The 14,033-nt window shown below is 41.5% G+C and overlaps 1 protein-coding gene across 5 annotated transcripts in view; it reads left to right on the top strand.

The window, feature by feature from the left end:
• Positions 1–14,033, top strand: part of CNOT2 (CCR4-NOT transcription complex subunit 2) — an 85,263-nt gene that overhangs the window by 23,961 nt on the left and 47,269 nt on the right. For 2 of the 5 annotated variants that reach the window (XM_027455638.3, XM_027455668.3), the window contains exon 2: positions 5,003–5,075. The exons of 2 other annotated variants lie outside the window; for them this stretch is intronic. The gene's annotated coding sequence lies outside the window, so the exon portion shown is untranslated. Of the gene's footprint in view, positions 1–5,002; positions 5,076–13,236; positions 13,256–14,033 lie in introns of those variants that run through there. One more of the 5 variants, XM_072034878.1, reaches the window with a different exon arrangement.

Raw genomic sequence — 14,033 nt, forward strand, 5'->3', positions numbered from 1 at the left:
CTGTGTACCGAGGAAGACACGGGTCTATGCACAGATAGATGGGGAGCTCCACGTTACGTTGTCTGAGGCGCAATATGAGCAGGGATTAGCAGGGAGATGAGAAGGAGCTGTCAGACCACACAGGCTAACGCAGAAATTTGAGCAACTTGAAAAATGTTGCTGGCTGTGAGTACTGTCAGCCAGAAACTGAATACCTGCTTGGGGTCTGATGACTTTGAGTAGCCTGCCCTTACTCCTTCGTGAGCTTTTGGGGGGCAGGAGATAAAATCAGGAACCTAATATTATAGAGTTCAAAAAGCACAAACAGAAACCTGTGGGTGCTGCCAGCTCAAAGCTTTTGGAATCTGTGGTCCACAGGGAGGCCTTTCGGTAGAGATAACACAAGAATTTGTGTCATATATGGGTGCTTGTACCTCCCACCCCTTAACCTTGGTCCTACCAAGGTCTTCTGCTAGGGCTGTTGTGTCATCTGCTGGGTGGGAGTGAGCACAGCTGTAGCTGTGAGGTGCCCCATAGCGAGGCTTCTTTCTTTCAGGTCAACTGGACAGAAAGGTGAATACTTCAGGATAACCTTCCCGGTAATATCTTAAAGCTATTCATGAAAACTTCCCTGCATTATTTTGCTTCGTGAAAGATAGGTTTTATTTTTTTTCCACATGGAAAATATTGCTGCATTTTGGACTTCTATGTGGAAGGAAAGGTCTTCTTTAACCACTTGAAGAATGAAAAAGAGGAGACGGCTCATAGAACAAATGTCAAGTATTTCTTTTTTCCTACTTCATTTTACCTGCACAATAGGAAATTTTAGAAGCCTTTTTTTTGGAATTTTAGCTGTTCCTGTCCTCGCCGGGCATGACACGGCTCACGCAGGTGAATTTGCCCGTGAGGCAGCAGAGGCTGTGCTTGGACAGCTGCCTCCCGCTGAACATCACAGTGGTGGTGGCTGGTGAGAGGTGAGGCAAGATTACAGCTCCTTTGTGTTTAATGTTTGTTTTCTCTTAACTACCTTTTGTGGAGATGTTTTGAGCCCCTGCCAAAGTTCAGCGTGTTTGAGCGCTTTCTAAATCATTTTTGATTGTTTTAAGCGCGGCTCATTGGTGTCTGCTCTGCTTCAAGGGCTGCATCCTGAGTTACTCAGAGCGAGCTGGAGCTGCCTTAGAGGAGGAGGAGATGCAGCTGAAACAGTGTGTGAGAGCCTACGGAAATGTGCTGCAGATAAATACAATGCGAGGCAAGCTCGAGTTTAGTTTTTATACGTGTGGCTGATCACTCATTTTAAATGGTGTTGCGTTGCAGTGTAACAAATACAATGATGGTGCTCTCTTTACCGTAACCCATTCATATTCTGGGGTAACAAATGTAGGATATTGAGTTTGCTCCAGCTGGTAAGATCACAGGAGATGAGGAGTCTCTCAGTGACTAGATCTCTCTTGCTTGTTTTTAATTACCTGCAAGGTGGAGGTCTGGCTCACCTACCTGCTCGGGCTCCGTTGTAGTCACTGGGGAGAGGTCAGTCCAGAGAGCAATTCCTCCCCAATACTTCCCTCGACTGACTCTAAAGTGAACTTAAGTGTGGCTTTTGAAAGCAGGCTCCTTCACGCAGCTGTGTGCTTGTGAGCTCTCACATTGCTGCCAAAGACCCCATGATGCAGATCCGTGTGGTTTAGCAGAGCGCACCAAAGAGCCTCGTTACCTAGAGGAACCTTTTTTTTTTTCCCTGCGTTAGTATGGACTGGTGGAGAGAGGCTTCTTTGTACGAGGTTTGTTCCTGAAAAGGACCCGAAGTGGCTGGGATTAGGACCACTGATCGCTTGAAGGTTTCTCAAGTATGCGAAGTCCAAGCAGCATCAGGTTATCTGAATGTGAGGGAAGATGCTGAAATAGGTTAATCTGCTGACTGTAGCAACAGCAAACCAACGTTGAAAATAATGAAACCGTCCAGGCTAATGAGTGCAAGGCCAGTGACTAATGAGTATGCGACTACAGAGGAAATATCTTCCAGAGTAATTCTTCTACAGGGAAAAGCGCAGGCATCCTTCTCCAGTATTTGAAATGCAGATATCACACTGCCTGATCACGAGTGGAAGCAGGCTCTGTGTTTGGAGCATGGCGGAGAGGAAACGTTATGCAAAAATGATGTGTATATGGTCATGTTATTTCAGTATAAACACTGTTTTGACATTTTTACTGGGATTTATATATTCAATATTGAAAGGGTTTCATTATTTAAATAATTCATTTTGTCCTTACTGCATGTAAGGGCTTAATATCAGAGGCACCTTTGTGCTGGCTTTGCTTAGGAATGCGTGAAGAAGTATTTTCCTGTTTTGCTGGCAGGTGATGGCTTTGGGTTTTCTTGTTCTGTGTGTGTTTTTGTTGTTTTGTTTGGGTTGCCGAACTAGGATTGGGTGGTACGGAGGCAGATGTTCCAAGTTACATTGTCTGGAAGTCAGTGGGACTGGGTCAATACAGATGGGGCATGGTATTTCTGAAGGAAACAGAAGAAAGTCAGGCACATGGTTAAGACTGTGGAAGAACTAACCCTGTGTTGTGGGTTGCATTTGGCTGTGCAGGTACCTGAGCATGGCCCAGCTCACAGAGGCTGTGGGGTCTCCTCCTTGGGGATCTTCAAAACCCACCTGGACACGGCCCTGCTTGGGCAGGGGTTGGGCCTGGTGGGCTCCAGAGGGCCCTGCCAGCCTCAGCCCTTCCACAATTCTGTGAAAACCATGGTATAAATACCTCATTGTGAAACCCTGGGGATTACATCCCGGTAAAGGTTTCGTGTTTGTTTTATTGAGTCGAGCAGAGCGTGTGGTGCGCAGCGAGCCATCCGGCTTGGCGCTGGGCTGGTGAGGGGCAGGAGGAAGCAGGCACCATTCCCGGCTGTCTGAGTGCGTGTCTGCAAGGCATCGTGAAATACTAGTGCTGTGATAAAAGATGGTAGGAGCTCACGTGGAGTATTGTACTTACAGAAGTACGGTAACCACTAAAAGCACCGGAGAGGAACATGGGTCTAGAAGAGAGGGCCCAGAAGATGAGAGAAGAACTCAAGCTGTTTTCCTCAGGGAGCGAGAGCACAAAGGAGGGACTGTGCCTCCAGAGTAAAAAGGGAAAGGGAGAGGAGAAGCTGCTCTCTGCCCTCAGGGAAGAGATAAGATCATCTGATGTTTGTACAAAGGGGTTTTAGAAGGTCGGGGGGAGCTCTGGTGAGCGCAGAATGGATTCCCCCGGGAGGTCGTGTGAGGTCTCTAGTAGGACTGGCAGCTGCTGGTTTTTACCCGGTAGATACCGGCTCCCACCTGCTGCAGAAGTCAAAGCTTGGTGGGAACCAAAAACTGCTGGTTGACATCTCCAGGAGACAGCGGCAGCTGCCAGCCCCTCTGGAGTATGAGGTCTGTCTTTGAGGGGCAGAATTTCTCATCCTGCACAAATTCCTCATTACCGAGGTACCATCTAGTTTGGGAAAGACGAATATAGCTTGTTGCACAGCCTCTGGGCCACAAGGCTTCTCATTTCTCACGAAACGTGGAGAACAAAAGCCCTGAAATGGGGTGGAAGTAGTGTTTCTGACCAGAATTCTTGTGCATATCTCAAACAGGCCAACATTTGTGTTAGTGAGTTGCAATCTTGATATAACATTACATACATACGTAACAAAATGAGGGCAGCTTCTCATTCAGAATGTATTCCTTTTGTTTTTAATGGAGCTCTCTGAAGTCGTATTTTGGTACTTGAAGAATATGGGCTTTCTTAATTGCCATCCCTGGCAGGGCAAGGCCGGAGCGTCACCGAATTTCATCAACGCTGTTTTATTCAGTCTGTGTTGCAGTGGCATGAGGCATCTCCCTCACACTGGAGCTGGACACGGAGCTGCTTTGGTGTCCTTGGCTGCTGCTGTTCAGAGACCAGAGGGAGAAGCTGAAGCTCAGCTACCTCTGGCACTGCCTAGAGAGGCTTTGCAGCCCAAGTCCCTTCTCTTCTTCGAGGGAAAGGGGAAATCTCGTGTTGTGTTGATATTTGATACTCTGTTCACTGATTGTACCCTAAAAGCAGCTGTTTATGCTGCAACTGAACTTCTAATAGTCTTGCAGACTTAAAGCTTGATGTCTCCCAGTGCTGGGCCTCCCCCACCAGCCTCAGCTCCTGGAATAGCACTCCACGCTGAGGACTCCCTTGATGTGGTTTTTCTCTGATGCCGTTGTTTATTTCCCCTACCAGCTACAGCCAGACCGCGCTGGTTCTGAAGATCCCAAAAGGTCAAAGTCTCCAGTTTTGGGTTTTGTTTTCCGGTTATCTCTGAAAACCGTAGAGGCAGGAATCTGTACTTGCTCCCGTGCTGGCTCAGGGTGGCTTGGGAACATTTCTGTATTTCTTATAGGGAGGCAAAATTGCCTTTAAGGTGTGTAACAGAAAGTGTCAGCCAGTATTCAGGTGTAGCTGGGGTTAACAGAGAAAGATGTGCATGGTTAAAAATAATTTGGGGAGTGTTTGTGATGTCTTATGTGGTTTTCTGTAGTGTTTTTAGATTCATTTGACTTTACAGGATCAAGGAATCTGAGCCTTTCTGCTTTGACAAAGGACACATAGATACGTTAGGTCTCTGTAGTCATTTAGTTCATGCTGTGAAGGTGATCTTTTTTTTTTTTTAAAAAAAAAAGCTTACCGCTGATTCATTTTTCCCTTAAGACTCTACTATTAATACTATTAATTAATAGTATTAATGCTATTAAATTCATTTTAAAAGTGAAGTTTTGGTGTTTAATGACTCACTTTAGTACGTGTGATTATTGCTTTTTATTGCATTTACATTTTGCTTTAAAACTATTTAGAAACCTTTTATTTTAAGCTCATTATTTTAAGCTTGAATTATTTTCAGTGCATTAAGTGTTTTTAAAATGGATTAGTTTTTCAGAATATGGAACAATAAGAATTGTATGAAGTTTAGAAGGCAACAATGTATTTTTACTAATAATGTTTTATTAATCTACTTCATTTACAGGAAGTGTTCACCGGTCAAAATTTGCTTACCTCAACAGAGACAAAAAATTAATGGGCAAAAGTGCAGTCTGTAGGTAGGTAGCTATTTTTAGTGCACTTAAGGCTCCTCAAGGAGAATCCTTTCAAAGGGAGTGGGATAGCCATCAAAACATAACATTTTGCTCTTTAAAATACTCAGGCAGTGGATTGAACAAGGAGGTGTTGAAGAAAGTAACTTGGAAGTGTATTAAAAAGTGTAACACCTTTATAATGAGATTTTATTTAAGTAGTGGGATGATGTATGCGTGTGAGAGAGGAATTGAAACAACTGTGTTTACTTTTCATGTGCTTTTAAAAATGCTACAAATACTTTTCTTTAGATTTACAAAGTGCTCTTTCTGACAGTTTTTCTAAACTTGAATGCGATTTTACAAAGGTAAGAAGGGATTGGGCATGGATATCTCTATTTTAGTGTCTGTTGGTGTCTTGCTATATTTAACGCATCAAATTTCAGTGCAATAGCAGTTAACACTTCAGTAAATTCTCTTCTTTTATAGTATTCTGTAATCATAATAAAAATGAGCCAAGGTGGCGTGTTTGTAACTTTGCAGTGGTAGCACTGTACAGTGGGTAGGGGAGTTCCCCACTTTGGCATATGGATCACAATTGGATTTTATTTATTTATTTAAAAAAAAGAAAGCTCCTTGTGTAAGGTTTTCATATGAATATAGTATGCTCTGTAAATAGATGTTTTTTGGAATCCCTAGTGTTCCTTCAGTTGAAATGGAAAAAAAAAAAATCCCATAAACCAACTTTTTGGGATAAACAACTAAATGTATGTTAATAGCATAGGCTATTTTGGGATAGAATTGCATTGAATTGAGTACATCTGTCTGTGGAGATGGGAAGGTCAGCCTCACAACTTTTTTTGTTGTCTCTTGAGATCGCTGAATTCAAAAGTCAGTGCTTTCAGTTTGTTATTGGAAGTCACGAATCAGGATATGCTGTATGGTGTGACCAGTTCTCATTTTTATGACCTAAAGAATAGAGAAGGCAGGAACAACCATTTCTAAGCAGGTGTTGTGCCATGCAAAAAGTAGAATTTGTTGAGTAGTTCTGGGTTGGGAAAGAATTTCATCAGATTGCAAGCTAATTAGAGCCTACAGTTTATTGGGAATAAAAAAAAAAAATGAACACGGTATAAAGATACGAAGCTGAAAACGTATGAGTTAGCTTCTGGGTTTTGCCAAATACCGAGTGAAAGGAGCACGGGCACGTTCCCAGTGACATGTCATGACATGTTTAAGACTCATTAAAATAAGATGAGCGTAGAAGAGTCAGTAAACCTCAAGAACAGCTTGTTTTTGTGATTACTTTGTTTTACATTTTGGCACATGCATGTTTGAATTTAATGCTGTACCGCGGAAAGTCCCAGAAGTCATTTTGAGGAGTGTTGTTTTTTTTTTCCCCTTCCATTTGCCGTGGGTTGTTTGTTATGCTCAGCTAGCCTTCGGTTCGGGGATTTGAATTTGGCCACGGGCTCCCCTCCTGCGTGCTCCAAGCCTTTGTCTCAGCGTTACAAACGGGTTGGGAAAAAGCTATGCTTGGCCCAGGTTGGTTTCTTGTGCCTTGGAATAGTTTATCAGTGTGTTCGTGCTTCTGAGGCACTCTCTGGGTTGTTTTGCCTTTCCTAAAGCTGAGCTGGGATGTGTAGTGTGCCCCCCCAGCAGAGAGCATGCCTTTTCACAAGTAGTTTCTGCGACTTGCTGAGGCTGAGCAGCTCTGGCACGGGATTACAGTTCCATGTCCAGGTGAGGGCTCCGTTTTGTGAGCCAACATTTGAAGTACAACAGAGCATGCAGGTTGGTAACCAGGAGCATGGAAATCGTAGCTCAAGGTACCCGTGGTGTCAGGAAGATGAGACCCATCCTGACTTGTCTTCCTTATCACGACAGTTTGTTAGGTGACTTGCCTTGTTTATGAATTTACTTGCTCTGAATCCAGCAATAGTCACTTTTAGTCAGAAGTTGTTGAGATGGATACAGGGCATGGGGATTAAGGACTGGTAGAGCTTGTGCGCTCCTCCTCATGTGATTCAGGAGTGGCTGCTCAGCCCTACTTATTTAAATTTGGGCTAGATCTGATGCTTTATGAAGTAGTACCAGACAGACCTGTTTTGAAATACGGGATTCGTAGATGGAAAGTCATTAATTCACTGCATGTAATCTTCAGCTCTCGTCTTTCCATAGTGTTAACATGATTTCGTCTTGTAAAAGAAACCTGCTTTGGTTGTGTGCTCTTCTCTTTCTACTCTCTTTTCCAGCCTAATGTATTAATGACAAGGGCTTTTACAGAATCCTCTCATAGAAGGCTGTATACAATGTATGTTTTGTTTCCCTTAGAAGTAGGTATTTTAGAGCAGAACTTAAAACAGAGGGATGCTTTTTATGAGAAAGTTTTCAAACGTGGATTTTTGTATAAATTAAGTCATTGAGAACAAATCTACGCTGTTCTGAAGAATGAGGTAGTTACAATTCAGAGACACTGATTTAGAGGATGTAATAGTCCATATGAATACATGCTGGGGTAGGGAGAGAAACTGTAAAATTCAACTTTCACATAAGGGACAAGACCTGTTATAACAGTTAGTAGTTTTTTAAAGAAAGGCACTGGAGAACGTGGAGTGCTCTACGAGGAGCTGTTCTCATAGAGACAACAGCACACCTGCTCATCTCTTGATCAGAAGAAATTAGCAAGTATCATCAGTACAGAGTGATAGATAAGATAAGAAATGCTAGAAGTCACTAACGTCCTAAAGGAACTCATTACTCTTCTGAATTTTTAAGTTAAACCCCGTCTTTTCTCCCCTTGAAATCTGTTGGATCAATTTAAGAAGTTTTTTCAAATCTCAATTATTTAGAGGCATCAGAACTGTGGTAAGAAGGCTGTTAAATTTGAAAACAGTAATAAAAGGAGGAAAACAAGGGACCAAGGCTGCACTTTATACCCCAAAAGTAAAAAGCTTAAGCAGCTTCATTTCAATCGTTCGTCAATTAATTTGACTATAGACTTCACAAGAAGTCCAGAAAAGTGAATGCTTAGGGGATACAGAGAGCTCTTTTAGAGTTCAGAGCCACAACATACTAAAAATCTGTTGGATTAATTTGTTCCAAAGTAACCCCAGCTTTCAACTTATAAGAAAATATTCAGTCCTTCAGGTTTTTTTTTCTGCTTAACTAGGCCTATGCCCAAACCAGCTATCAAAGCATTTCATCTAAATTTTAGCAAATTTATCTCCTTAAAAAACAGAAAAACAAGCCACAGACCTTCAAGCCATGTCTTTCTTCTCTGTATGTTCTTCGTGGCTTGCTGACAGATTCTGTTCCTTTAGGACTATTTTCTCTTAGCAGGTTTATTTTAGTACCTGCAGCACAAATTAACTGGCACTGGTCAATATTTTGAGTTCTTCCAGTTGCAATTTTAGATTGAGGGTTTGCACTCTATTGAGAAGCATGAAGGCTCACAGCTAAGATCTTTTAGGATCCTCTATAGGCTGTTGCTGCCCTTTTCCCATGTGGGGGCACTTGGACAGGTAAGGAAAAGGAGACGTGAGGGTGCTGCGGGGCAGTTTGTGCCCTGTGGAGTGAAAGCAGTGGCTGAAGCGAGAGCCACCAGCGGCTCCCCTCCTGCTCCTGTCCCAGAGATCCTCGTGCCAGCTACAGGCACAGAGGGTTGGACAGGACGTGTGGCAAACCCTGTGTGGATTTCAGTGTATCTGTATTTCACTGTAGCAGATCATGGTTATGCATTTGTTACCCACCCAGCTGACTTGCTATCACTTAAAGAGCTGATTTTGGAACACCCTGAGCAACATTCCTATCCTCAGACAGCACTTCTGACTCTGAAGTTTACTGCTTTCGACCAACCATCAGTAGCAAATCTGTTCTTTCTCGTTCTGCTTTCAAAGGTATTCAGTTATCAGTATTCACTTGAGTGAGTCATCTGGACTTTTCTTTGCAGTTGTTTAACAAAATTCTGACCGGTGCATTAGAAGCAGTGAGATCTAAAGTGTTGTTCCTTCCAGGAATCGCCGAATTTGGAGACAAAGAGTTTGCCTGCAACAGGATTTGCTTGAGAATTGTATAAATTCAGTTTCCAAGAAATTGTTCATGACTTTTTTTTTCTGCCTTTCACTTAAATGTGGGTGATCCAGCAATCTTGCTATTTTTTTCCCCTTTTAATAAGCTTTAGGCTTTTGATGTAACATGTATACCCAGACAATATAAGGATTTTTTTTAGCTATTTTATTCTTACCCATATACATTAAAAGTAGTGTTGTTTCTAAATTAGCTTTTTGAAGATAAACGCTGTGCAGCAAGAACAGAGCTAGAAAACCACTTTGTTTATGATCAGGTCTTGGCAGTTGTAAATCCTGCACAGTGCTTCTCTGTAGGCTGTTTATGTATGCTGCCTCCAGGAACATTTTCTGTTGTAGCAGCGAGCGTTTTGATGACTTCCTTTTCAAAAAGGGGGGAAGGGTTAAGAAAAGTGGCAAAGAATACACTTCATTAACTGTACAGCACCAAAGTGTGGCACCAAGGAGATTCAGAAACAAAGTTTTAAAAATGATGACAGCAGCAAAGGGGATGAAAACCAGAATGCTCCTGTATTTGTGAATGCTTTTGCCGCCTCTAGATCTTGAGAGCTAATTATTGTACACTCCCTGTTGTTGAAAGGAGCTGTATTATGTGGGTGATGTTTTGTTTAATTTAAAAATAGTTATGTTACCAATTCATGTAACTTGTAAGTGCCTCCAGTTATCCAGCATATAGATTCCTGATGAAACATATCACCTTTTGTGTTTTTACTAGCCCGATGCTCAGAGGAGATATATTGTTTCCTTTGAAGTATTAATTTGGATTTTGAGTGCAAATCTTAATTTCTTTTTTGTATTTAATACATGGGTATATTGGATGGAGTTCTCTGGAATTATTTTACGGTCTGAGATGTGTCAAATAAATTACTCGTTCTCCACCCAATTATCTTTCCTTAACAAGATTTAATGCTGGAGCTGTGTCTCTTTTTAAAAGCAAAACTTTTAAGATTCCTGCTTCAACGCTGCGGGGTGGGGGGGAAGGATTGGGTCATTTAAGAAGTAGAAATGTCTTCCAGGATTTGGCTGACCCTGAGAAGACTTGAAGGAATTTGGCATCAGATTGTAGTGTCATAATTTAAATTCTTGCATTTTCCCCCTTCTGCAATACTGGGAAAATGGGTTGAGACTAAAAATGATTTGAGTGCTTTGCTATTGCAACTCTAGATGAAAGTGTAATATTGCTGGCCAGGAATAAGGTTTGAATTTTATGAAACCAGATGTAGAAAAACTGAAAGTCAAGGGCTTGCTTTTGCAAACAGTTCACCGAAGACAAAACTTTCATTGTGAGCAAGACTATACATCCGAGTAGAAGGCCGAGTAGTCCTATTTTCAAGAAAGTATTTTTTTTTTTCCTTTAATGAGAGCAGAATAGCAGAAAGTGCTGTGTTGCTGCTGTTTTTACCATGCTGTTGAGGCACTGAACATTGCCATCTTGTCCTAGTGCTCGAAGTACGTGCGGCAGTGCTTGCAGAGACGCTGGGAGGAAGGTACGAGATGCAGGGGACATCCCATGTCTGGGACTTGGGCCAGGTCTAAGCAGCATTGGCAGCCTTGAGCTCAGGCTGCCAATTTGGGGTAGCTCTGTTTTAAAATGTTGTGGCATCAAGTCTGTCACTCCAAAGGAGAATTGCTTGAGAATGAAAAATGACACGTTATTTCGGGTTTTGGTATTTTGAACACTTCACAGTGCACGCCGAGCCAAAGTTTTACAGGATGGCAGTCAGACTGAAGTCCACCTGCTTAAATGAGGGAGTGCAACAGCTAATTAATTCCTTTCTTGACAGCCTTAATGGTGAACAGAGTGATTGAATAGGTTTAAATTAAACACGTGGAAGATTAGTAAATGCATCTATCACGCCTTTCTACTCAACTACTTTCTTAATTTTACTTGGTGCTTGTGTTTGGTTTGCCTTGTTAGGGATCTCACTGAGTCCGTAATTTTTCTCTCCCAGCATGGAACAGTATCCAACTCTGCAAATTCTTTCTGAAAAGCATTTAATGCTTTAAAAAAATAAAAAAATAAAAAAAATCAGTGCACAACTGCAAGCAAGTTAAAGTGTAAAACAAGTCTGCTACTCTTTCTTTAAAATAAATTCAGTAATTCTTTTAATTTTGAAGACTGCTTGTGTCCTTGGTCTTTAGATACGGTGTAAAAACATCGGAGTTGTTTTGTGATACTTTATTTTATGGCTGAACCCTGCACAGTTGTAATCACAACACAGCCTGGCTTTGTAGTCAGGAGGTTACAAGAAACAGGCCCTGGAATATTTTAAGAAACGTGCTTCCTAAAGCAACTTAATGCTTTCATTTAAAAATAAAATAAAATACCCCTATCCTTTGGTTAACTTTGCATTTTTGGGTTTCCTCTGAAAAGTCACAGACTCCCTGAGGTATATTTTAGGAGGATGTGCTAAAAAGGCGTACATGCGTTTAACTTTAACCTGCCTGTGCTCTTGGGAAACGTGCCTGCCTTTGCAGAGTGCGCCTTTATTGTGCGTGCGGTGTCTGGAGAAGGAGAGTCACTGAGAAGCAAGTATGCTGCCAGGAAGCTGTGGCAGCTCGTAAATATTTTTCCTTCAAAAATTCAATATATTAAACATTCTTAGTGTTTTGAATTTTCCAGTTGTATTTTAAGGTAAGACAAGATGTTTGATGTGTTCTGTGTGCAGAGTGATTTTTTTTTTTCTGGCCAGAATATTCTGAGGTATTTCTCTGATGACCAAACCAAAAGAAACACTTTCCTAAAATTGGATATAAAATAAAAACAGTGGCATTACCTCTTTCTTGACAATGCTTCAAACAGGTGGTCTGCAGCTTATTTTAATGCTGTATGTGTGAATGTACTGCTAGATATACCTTAAAAACTAGCTGTGCTCTCTTTCAGTTGTCTTGTATACATTGTGATCCCTGAACTATGACAACAAAATTTTTTTTGTTTTCCTGGCAAAAGCTAGAGTGATAATGGGCCTAGTTCTGAATTACTGCATGTCAACAAACTTCATCCAACTAATAAAAGGAGAAAAAAAGCATTATTGCTGATACTCCGCTAACCATGGTCTACATCTTATAGTACTTAACTGTAGGAAATATTTAGGGAGCTAGGGCTTATGTCAAATACAATGCTTAAACCTGAATGCTTTGCCTGTGTCCAGGAAGTAATAGGTACGCAGTACTGGTTTTTTGTTGTTTTTTTTTTTTTTTTTTAAAGTTAGAAAGCAGATTAAAAGTCAAAAGTTCCTGTTCATTAATCTTTTATTCTTCTCCCACAGTAGAAGATATCGATGTTTCTGTGACATCATATATCTTAAGGATATGACCCAATTTTGAATTACTTTAAAGTCTGTTTTTTCCCTCTGTTTGTAAGCTTTATCTCTTTGATAAATAATGCAAAAGTTTTTAAATAGCAAATGAACTAACAAAAGATAGTGGCCAGTGAGCAGATGTAGACTACCTAGTAATAGTTATTGAAAGACACATAACTTAATAAATCTTAATATATTACAGAAGCACTGGTTTAGAAAGCTTCGTTTTTGGCTTCAGCTGAGTAGGGTATGTAGAAACTGTTAAGAAATACTGCTGGAAGCGTATGACTTTACAGTAGTGACTGTACAGAGAAAGCTGGCAGATGAGATGATAGCCGCTTGGCTCAGATGTGATGCAAGAGACCACATCAGGATATTAAGAGAAAGGGGAAGAACATTTTCCCAGTGGCACGGAGCGGGTGCTTACTGACAAGCATATCAGTGCTGTCCTCCTAACCTCTGAGTCGCTTCTCAGCTCAGCTGTGGTATCAGCAACCATCTTCCCTTGGCTGTGAGCCACAGCTGACGTGAGTTTCCTCCTCGTCCCCTCTCCTCTCCACGCTCCTCTGCCCTGCCAGTGCTGTTGCTGCTAGTCTTCCTCACTGTTTGTCCCCTGGATGCCTCCAACACTTCTGCATGTTGTTTTTCTCTCTGCTCACCACTGACTTTCTCTTGGGAAAGTTTCTGATTTTGCAAATAGAAGAAATGTAGAAGTTTTTTTGAAGCAGTGGGTTATAGTTCACATGTGAATTAAAGAGTTTTTAGTTGCACAGAGCTAGCAAGGTGTTAGGCTGTCGGTACACAAACTGTTTGTAAGGTGTGCAGCTTTTACTTGAGGTTATCTTATTTTAACTGTCTTACTATTTTAGAGGCTTAAGTGTGTGTTTGTGTGTATATATATATATATTTAATTAGTTATAATGTCACCCTTGGCTGGTATGTAAATAGATGTAAACATGTTTAAAATGGAGGTATAATGAAGCTGACATTAATTTGTGGAGTACCACACAGCTGTCTGTTTTGAAGCACTGAAAAGTGGACCGTTTATTTGCAGTGAAGCTGGCAATCGAGTAGATATCTGTCTTCTGCATGAGCAAATGGCTTTTCTTGCCCTCAGTAAGTTGTACTTGTAGACGGCCGGCTTCCAGGACATCGATGGACTCTTGCGAAGGGTATCAGCTGGTAACATACTGCTCAGAGTGGGCATAATACTGAAAAATGGTTAGCACCTTCTTTCGGTATAAAATTACTGTTGCATGTTAGTCCTGCAAGGCTTTCATTACAGCTTTTTGGGGACTCAATCTGATAAGGTGCGATGTAGAAACCTTTCAATGAAACCTTCATATCATTTCTGTAGTACTGGGAGCAGTTACCTGTGCTTCCCAAGTGGAACCTTAGTGAGAGCAATTGGCCAACTTGGGCTGGGTTAGCACCCGGGTCGTTTTCTGGGTTAAGCTCTTGGTCCACTTCTGCGTCATCTGAGTTGTCTGTTTGTAGAAAAAGGTGTTGGCTGGCTAGAGTGACACTAAACTTCAGAGATGGTAAAGTGTGTTGGTACTGAAACTGTAACTGTTAGAGAAGATGTTTTAGCCTGG

Source organism: Anas platyrhynchos, chromosome 1 (genome assembly GCF_047663525.1).
Source record: "Anas platyrhynchos isolate ZD024472 breed Pekin duck chromosome 1, IASCAAS_PekinDuck_T2T, whole genome shotgun sequence".
NCBI classification, from domain to species: Eukaryota; Metazoa; Chordata; class Aves; order Anseriformes; family Anatidae; genus Anas; species Anas platyrhynchos.